Genomic DNA, 8,815 nt, shown 5'->3' with positions numbered 1-8,815 from the left:
TATTTTAGTACTTTATGCGTAGCTGTAGCATAAAAAATTAACAATCACTATGTTTATTTTATTAATGCCTATATATTAAAAAGTTATGCACATTTAAGTTTTCTAACAATTGTATCAATTTTTTTTCATAATTCTGATAAAGTGATAACTAGAATTTAAAAAAAATTACTTTAAAAATGATTTATTATAAGTATTAATTATATATGTTAGTGATATAGTTATTAAATATGATTAAATGATGTGATTTAACGTGAATGTGTATTAAATGATAGTTATACACCCACACACACGTACATATATAATAATATGGCTTATATTTTTTGGAACGTATATATGTATTATTTAAAAAATAAAAATGTAATTAAATAAATTACATTTATAATCTTTGAGACAAGCATATGACTACTGGCAGGATCAACCAGGGAGCTTCGTGTTCGGTTACTCGCAAGGGAGTAACTCGCGAGCGAGCCCGAAGACTCGTCGCTAGCTCTTTTTCGCGCGCGCGCGCGTCCGATGCCGAAACACCGACGCGCGCGCGACACGCTCGTATGTGCCATTTTATTTGCCGCCGGTCTTGCTCAGCCGGTCGGCGACACTCTGCTGTGTTTAACGCTATTATGTAAAGCGTACGAGAGAACGACGGAGGCGAGAGTAAACCCCCGACGCCGCCGCCTCTCCTCTTCTTCCTCCTCCTCTCCGTTCAAAAATCCACAAGATCAAAATACTCGTGTTCTTATTCTCCCAAATGTTATGATGCGCTCGAGAGACCGCGCGATTCACCCTGACGCTAGATCGACGATGGCGATGCTTAGACGTCGAGGACTGTTCTGTCTGGTTCGTACGCGTTTAACCGCACACGACCAGCAATAAGATTTCGCTACGGCGTACAAAGCGAGCGGGAAGAAGCAACTCTTCCCGCAAACTCGTATCCGTGGAGTAGATGCTCGGTAAGCGCGACGATTCCGCTGCTGCGTACGAAACGAGAGGGAACCGCGCGGCCAACACACTAGAGGCGTGCGCGCCACATAAGAGCCATTCGGTCTTGCGACACCGACTCGTAGCAATGCTGTGCTCGTAATAAATAAGTGTGCGTTAATTTTGCGCGCGTTCGGCGACGAACGAGAAGAGCCGCACCGTAATCCCCGGCGAAGAGGAATACGAGACGACGCGAGAGTCGAACGTACGTTCTCGCGAGACACGCAACCTCCAAGCATGAGAAGACTTGGCGGCGGCGCGTTCTGCGACGATCGTATATTATTTTATATATTCGTGGTTTCCAAATCAAACATTTTATATAAATGTTCTCTCCGTGTCAGAGTCGCGACTCGACAAAATCCGTTCTCGACCCGTTCGGGCGATTCTTCGTTTGTCAACGTCGAGAGCGCGACACGTACAATATTAATCTCTCCTACCCTCTTATAGTACCCAACCGACCGGCCAAGCGGTCGGCGACGGTACGGAGAGCGGTCGAAACACGCCGGAGTGGCGAGAGACTCGAGAAAGTACGTTTACGACTCGTCCGGACTCGCTCGACTCGTTCGACGCGCCGAGCGCGACGTATCTCTTATAGTACCCAACCGGCCGGCCAGGCGGTCGGCGACGCACGGTCCTACGCACGGCCGTATGCGAGCGCGAGCGCCGAAAGGCGCGTTCAATCGAGACATTGTCGCGGAGAGCGAACGATCGAAAAGTCCTATTGTACGATAAAATATTATCACGATAGCCGTATGGCGAATGTCAAACAACGATAATTAGCATTAATTAAGAAGGAAACAAACGAAATGCCGGGACAATAAGGTATAAGCACCGACGGTACCTCCGGGCCGGGCGGCACCTCCGGGCCGGGCGGCACCTCCGGGTCGAGCGGCACCTCCGGGCCGGGCGACACCTCCGGGAACCACGGCCGACCGGCGACACCTCCGGGCCGGGCGACACCGCCGGAACCACGGCCGACCAGCGGCACCTCCGGGCCAGGGCGACACCTCCGGGAAACCACGACCGACCGGCGACACCTCCGGGAACCACAACCGACCGGCGACACCCCGGGCCGGGTGACACCTCCGGGAACCACGGCACGACCGGCGACACCTCCGGGACGGGCGGCACCTCCGGACGACCGAAATGATCTCTCGAAGTCAGACGACCGCCGGCGGTACCTCCGGAACACTTAACGACGATTTACGGCGCCGCACGAGGAGAGCTACGTAAAAACGTTTCGGACGAAAAGTTACTTACTATTCGGCGCTCGCTCGACATGAGGGCGCTGTCCGATTACTAACTCGAAACGTGTCTCTCAACCCACGTGTCGGAGACATATATTTCGAATTATTACGGATGATACGCAACACGCAAGCTGCGGTGACCGCGATTACGGTACGGAACACTCGCCCGATGCGAAATCACGCGCGCGGCAACCGAGACGGCTCGTTACGGGCGTGATTATACGTGCGGCACCACATAACGGCCGGCGTCAACTTAGGGGACGGACGGCACCTCGGGACGGGCGACACCTCCGGACGACCGAATGATTTCACCAGTCCGTCGCACGCCGGCGGTACCTCCGGGGCACTTGACGGCGAGTAGCGCCGCTCGGGAGATAATGCTACGATACGGGAAATACGTTTCGGACAAAGGTTTCGTACTTTCGACGCTCCGCACGACCGCGCGACACGATTATTACGATATCTGCTAATTCCCGGCTACCTCGTCGGATGCACAATCTTCGAGATTCTACGACCGATACGTGGGAACCGAAAAAGCGAACCCGGAGTTTTTGCACGAATAAACTTCCGATGCTCCTATTTAATTAACTAATTAGCTGGGCTAGTTAGCGGTACAACGAGAACTCGGGAACAGGCGAAATTGTCCCCGGCGGGGTTGCTCTGCGGGCGGGGAAAATTTTCCGGGCCCCGATACGGGCGTGTGTTGATTAGCGGGGGGGAAAACCTCCGGGGGCACGCGCGCCCGTAACCCAAGTACGATCGCGGCGTGTTGTTTCGTTGGCGGGGGGCACCCCCGGCGGAAACGCGCCGCTCGGAACCAAGTCCGATCCGGGTGTGGCATTCGTTGGCGGCGACACCTCCGGCGGCACGCGCCCCCGTAACCCAATTTCGTCGCGGCCCGCCGGGGGGGGTGGGCATGGCTTTTCAAGTTCGCTCGCGGCGTGTTGCTTCGAGGGCGAGCGAAATTCTTTCCAAGTTCGCTCGCGGCGTGTTGCTTTCGCCGGGCGAGCGAGAAATTCTCCAAGTCCGTTCGCGGCGTGTTGCTATCGCCGGGCGAGCGAAAAGTTCATCAAGTCCGTTCGCGGCGTGTTGCATTCGCGGCGAGCGAGAAATTCTTCCAAGCCCGTTGGGCGTTTGCTTTCGGCGGCGAGCGAGAAATTTTTCCAAAAGTCCGACCCGCGGCGTTTTGCTTTCTTGGCGGGCGAAACTCGGCGGCACGCGCCGCCGGAACCCAAGTCCGATCGGGGGTGTTGATTTATTTGGGGGCGAACACCTCGGGGGCCCCCTTTTCCGCATACCTTTTCCTCGCGGGCAGCGTTTTTTTCCCAGTGAGCGGCGGCCCCGGGCGAAACCCTTTTTTCCCCAATTTCGTCGCGGCGTGTTGCTTTCCCCGGGGCGAGCAAAATTCTTTCCAAGTCCTTCGCGGCGTTTTGCTTTGCCGGACGAGCGAGAATTCTCCAAGCCCGTTCGGGGCGTTTTGCTTCTGGGGGAACCTGGGGAGCGCTCTCCCAGGTGTCGCGGCTTTTGCTTTGGGGCCGGGGCCAAAAGGGGAAAAGGGACAAATCTTCCCCCCACCGGCCCTTCCCCCGGACCCCCCCATGCCCCCCCGAGTTGTGCTTCCCCGGGGCCCCCGGAAAATTCATTCCCCCAACTTCCTTCCTTTTTGGCTTTTGGGGTTTCGCCGGCGAGGGGCAAATTCTTCCAAGTCCGTTCGCGGGTGTTGCTTTCGGGGCGAGGGCACACCTTCCGGCGGCCCCCGGCGACGAAACCCAAGTCCGTCGCGGCGTGTTGCTTTGGGGCGGGCGAAAACCATCCGAGGCTTCCCCCGGGCCGTTTTCCAAGTTGTTTCGCGGCGTGTGCTTTCGCCGGCGAAGCGAAAATTCTTCAAAGTCCGTTGCGCCGTGTTGTTTCGCGGCGAGCGAGAAATTTTCCAAGTCCGTTCGCGGGTGGTTGCTTCGCCGGCGAGCGAGAAATTATCCAAGTCCGTTCGGGGCGTGTTGCTTTGGGCCGTCAAAACGTGTGGGGTTCGTCAAAACCGACAAGCGAATCCCCAAGCCGAGGGATGAGTCTCAACAGATCGCAGCGTGGAACTGCTCTCCCGGTAAAACACCCCGCAGGTACCTAATTTCTTCTACAGACGATCCGAGTCTCGACATGAACTGCGAAACCCATGATCGCCCGTTGAGCCTTTTCCCGTCGTAGCGGTAGATCCCGAGGGACGGGGGGATGGCCCCGTACGGCAAACCGGGTCGTGCGAGGGACCGGCCCAAAGGCCCGGCCGCCTAGTAGTGTCACATTGTTTTGAGCCTTTCGACCCCACGAGTCCTAGAGATTTTCTTCCCAAACTTCGATAGAGGGATAGGCCTTAGAGGGCGTTTCAGGCAAACCCCACGGATGGTAGCTTCGCACCGGGGGGCGCTCGCCCGAGTGCGTGAACCAAATGTCCGAACCTGCGGTTCCTCTCGTCTGAGAGGTTTACTATCGCAATGTAGTCATCAGTGGGTAAAAACTAACTGTCTCACGACGGTCAAAACCCCACTCACGTTCCTGTTGGCGGGTGAAAAATCCGACGTTGGCGAATTCTGCTTCGCAATGATAGGAATGAGCCGACATCGAAGGATCAAAAAGCGACGTCGCTATGAAGCTTGGCCGCCACAAGCCAGTTATCCCTGTGGTAACTTTTCTGACCCTCTTGCTGAAACTCTCAAGCCAAAAGGATCGATAGCCGTGCTTTCGCAGTCTCTATGCGTACTGAACATCGAGATCAAGCCAGCTTTTGCCTTTTGCTCTACGCGAGGTTTCTGTCCCTCGCTGAGCTGGCCTTAGGACACCTGCGTTATTCTTTGACAGATGTACCGCCCAGTCAACTCCCCGCCTGGCAGTGTCTCGAATCGGATCACGCGGGAGTCATTACGGCGATCGGCCGAGGCCTCACGCACTCTGACACGCTTGCTCTAGAACACGTGACCGCCGGGGCGCGAAGCCCTCGGGGCACGCGCTCCGCCTAACCGAGTAAGTAAGGAAACGATGAAAGTAGTGGTATTTCACCGGCGATGTTGCCATCTCCCACTTATGCTACACCTCTCATGTCTCCTTACAGTGCCAGACTAGAGTCAAGCTCAACAGGGTCTTCTTTCCCCGCTAATTTTTCCAAGCCCGTTCCCTTGGCAGTGGTTTCGCTAGACAGTATGATGCAGGGACAGTTATTGTAAGAGCTGTGCCACGAAAGCATCAGACTCCGGCTGCCTCGCCCCTACGGGCATACGCCACAACTGCTACCCACCGTCCCACGAAACACCGACCCCGAGAACGGCAGTGGAAAAAATCCAGCAGCGCCGGCGGGAGTACGAGGATGGAAAGTTTAGCCGCGGACGAGCGAGCCCTCCTGATCCTCACACCGATTACCTTCCTAGGGACCACACTTACGCCGTTGGACACGGTATGCGTGTTAGGATGGTAAGGTCCAGCATCTCGCCGCCGCGCCCAGGGAACCACGGGGAGCCTGTCCTTTGGTCCCGGCCTGGACACACGCTCTGCCCTGTTGGGGGGAAGTTTGGCAGGAGGGAAGGTGACTAGTGATAGGGACGGGGCAATATCTTAATTCAGTCATGCGCGTTATTAAGTAGATGACGGGCATTGGCTATTAAGAGATTATGGTTACGACCGACCACCGGGGTTCTGAGGGGGGCGGTTAGCCCCCCAATAGGCCCACCCGCGGTGCCGGGCGGCTGAAATCGCGGTTACTCCCTTCGCTCGAAATCGGGATCCACACCTGGGATTTCCCCTTACAGGCACATTACATGCGTATACGTACGCCAGGACAAGCAGATCTCAGAAGTAGGGGCCCGTTACCCGCCGCTTGCTTGAATTCTTCACGTTGACATTCAGAGCAGGGGCAGGAAATCACAATTGCGGTCAAAACCCCGAGGGCCATCGCAAATGCTTGTTTTTTTAGGACGTTGGATTCCCCTAGTTCCGTGCAGGTCTGAGCTGAGCGTTGAATGGCGGCCGAAGAGGGATCGGACCACGACAGGCTCCGCCCACGGACGCCTCGAGCAAGGAAGATCCGCGGGACGGCCCAATGCACGGGACCGAGCTCAGGATCCCGGACCGGCGCGAGACGCCGCCGTTCACATGCCCCAGGCCCGGCACGCAGCCAGACCCGCTTCCAGACAAGCCCGACACGCCCGTCCTCAGAGCCAATCCTTATTCCGAAGTACGGAGTCCAATTTGCCGACTTCCCTTACTACATTATTCTATTCGAATACGAGCTCTTACTTTGGAGCCCTGCTGGATAGGGGTAAGAAACCGGCGCCAAACGACACCTCCACGTGGCCCTCTCCTGATTTTAAGGTCCGAGGGGAAGATCGGACACCGCCGCAACTGCGGTGCTCTTCGCGGTCAACCTATATCCCAGATAGGGTTTCCAGGGAACTCGAACGCTTATACAGAAAAGAAAACTCTTCCGGATCTCCCCGACGGCGTCTCCCAGGGTTCATTTGGGTTTACCCCGACGAACACTCTTACGAGGGCCCGAATTGTATGCGGTTCACCGCTCCGGTCCGGAATAGGAACCGGATTTTCCCCCCTTTTTCGCCGACGGGCGTGTGTTGTTCGTATAAATCATTAAATTATATTTCTCGACCAACTCGAGTTATTGTGACGACGTAGGGATAGGCTTTCATAGGCTTAGGATCGACTGACTCGTGTGCAACGGCCTGTTCACACGAAACTTTCAACGTCAGTCCCCAGGCGCCTCGCTGAGTATTTGATACTACCACCAAGATGTGCACCGACGGGGCTCCAGGCCGGCTCGCGCCAGACCCTTCTGCGCTCACGTCGAGACCCTCCTACTAGTCAGGGCTTCGTGACGACGCGAGAGAAGCTAAACGCCGCTCCCGGTTTGGCCGCCCCACTTGCCGCTGCGGTCAGAGTATAGGATCGACGTTTAGCGCATCCATTTCAGGGCTAGTTTGTTTCGCAGGTGAGTGGGTACACCACTCCTTAGCGGTCCGACTTCATGGCACACAGTCCGGCTGTCTTAAGCAACAACGCCTTCATGGTTGTCCCATGAGCGTCGAGTGGGCGCTTAAACTCTGCGTTTGGTTCATCCCACAGCGACAGTTCTGCTTACACAAAAATGGCCCACTTGCACTCTGATCGAAGATGCTAGTGGTTTCCAACACCCCCCCCCCCCTCCCCCCCCCCCCCCCCCCCCCCCCTTAAAGTCAAGAAAGCCCCAGCGATCTCACCATTTAAAGTTTGCGAATAGGTCTGAGGTCGTTTCGGCCCAAGGCCTCTAATCATTCGTTTAAAGATGAGACTCGCGCGCGTTCCGTGGGAACGGCCGAGTGCCAGCTATCCTGAGGGAACTTCGGAGGGACCAGCTACTAGATGGTTCGATTAGTCTTTCGCCCCTATACCCAGTTAGACGCATCCGATGGCACGTAAGATTGTAACGGACCTCCATCAAGGGTTTAACCTGACTTGTCCTGACCAGGATGTTCAACCATTCTTTCGGGTCCCAACGTGTAAGCTCTGGGTGCGGCCTATTCTCGCGATGAGAAAACGAGACGCCACGGGATTGCGAGGCCGCATCGCGACCGCGGCCCATCCTCTCTAAGTCGCCGGCCAGGGCCGACCTTCACTTCATTACGCCTTAGGTTTGCGACAAGTTCCCCCCCCAAAAATGACAGCGTAAATGTTAGACTTCCGTGAGTCCGTGTATTCAAGACGGGCTAAGAGTACCCAAGCAGTAGCGTCGCCGAACGGTATCGAGTCGGCCCGACGAGACGCGGGAGACGTTCGCAGGCCTGTCGAGGTGTACCGTTACTGCTACCCAAACAGCGGGCCAGGACCAGGGGACGGGCGCAAAGTCCGTAACCTCGAGTACCGGCGCGCGCTTGCGACTGGTATTCGAGCACCGTTGATAGTGCGGCCTGATACCTTGAGCGTACCGCCGATGCAGCCGGCCGGGCGACCGAGGGTTTGTCGTGTGCGTTTTACGCGACGCGACAGACCACCGCACCCCGGGCCGTAGACCGGCACCAGGCGGGTCGCGACGTTCACTTGGGGAGAAGTGCACGACGCCGAGCGACGGAAATTGGCGCACGGTAGCGTGCCCGCGCGCGAGCGCCAGGGGACTCGCGGGATCGCCGACCGACGCGAAGCCCAGCGCCGGGATAGAATGGAGACGATAATCGCGGGGTTCGAATTCTGGGTCCCCCCCCTTTTATATAAAATTCGGGCGGAATCGTTTCACGAGTACACGACGGGGCGGCCGGCCCCCTTTTTTTGTTTAAAAAAAAAAATTTTCGTGGCTCGGACACGCGGTCGGCTCGCGATTAAAAAACCCTTTCCGTAAAGGTAAAGGATTAGAATGTCTCTCCCCCGGCGACGACGCGCCGTATATTTCTCCGTAATCCCGTTATGTGTGCGGGCAAGGGGCCTCGGCATAAGACGCGCGAGCGTATCGCACCGAGAGAAGCGGCACAGAGTGCGAGAGCCAGTCCGGAAATCCCGTGTGATGTACGGAAAAAACCCAGACAATACACTTTCGGGAGACAACGACGCACGCGCCCCTCAGGAAAGCG

General features: G+C 56.3%; 1 pseudogene; it reads right to left on the bottom strand.

The window, feature by feature from the left end:
* Window positions 1-4,564: 4,564 nt before the first annotated feature.
* On the bottom strand, window positions 4,565-8,815 carry LOC146724865 (large subunit ribosomal RNA; annotated as a pseudogene; the record flags this gene model as incomplete).

The sequence above is a fragment of the Nylanderia fulva genome, unplaced genomic scaffold, assembly GCF_048542155.1.
Source record: "Nylanderia fulva isolate GAGA-0341 unplaced genomic scaffold, ASM4854215v1 Scaffold1123, whole genome shotgun sequence".
Taxonomy (NCBI): Eukaryota; Metazoa; Arthropoda; class Insecta; order Hymenoptera; family Formicidae; genus Nylanderia; species Nylanderia fulva.
This window is presented reverse-complemented; position numbering and strand designations above follow the sequence as displayed.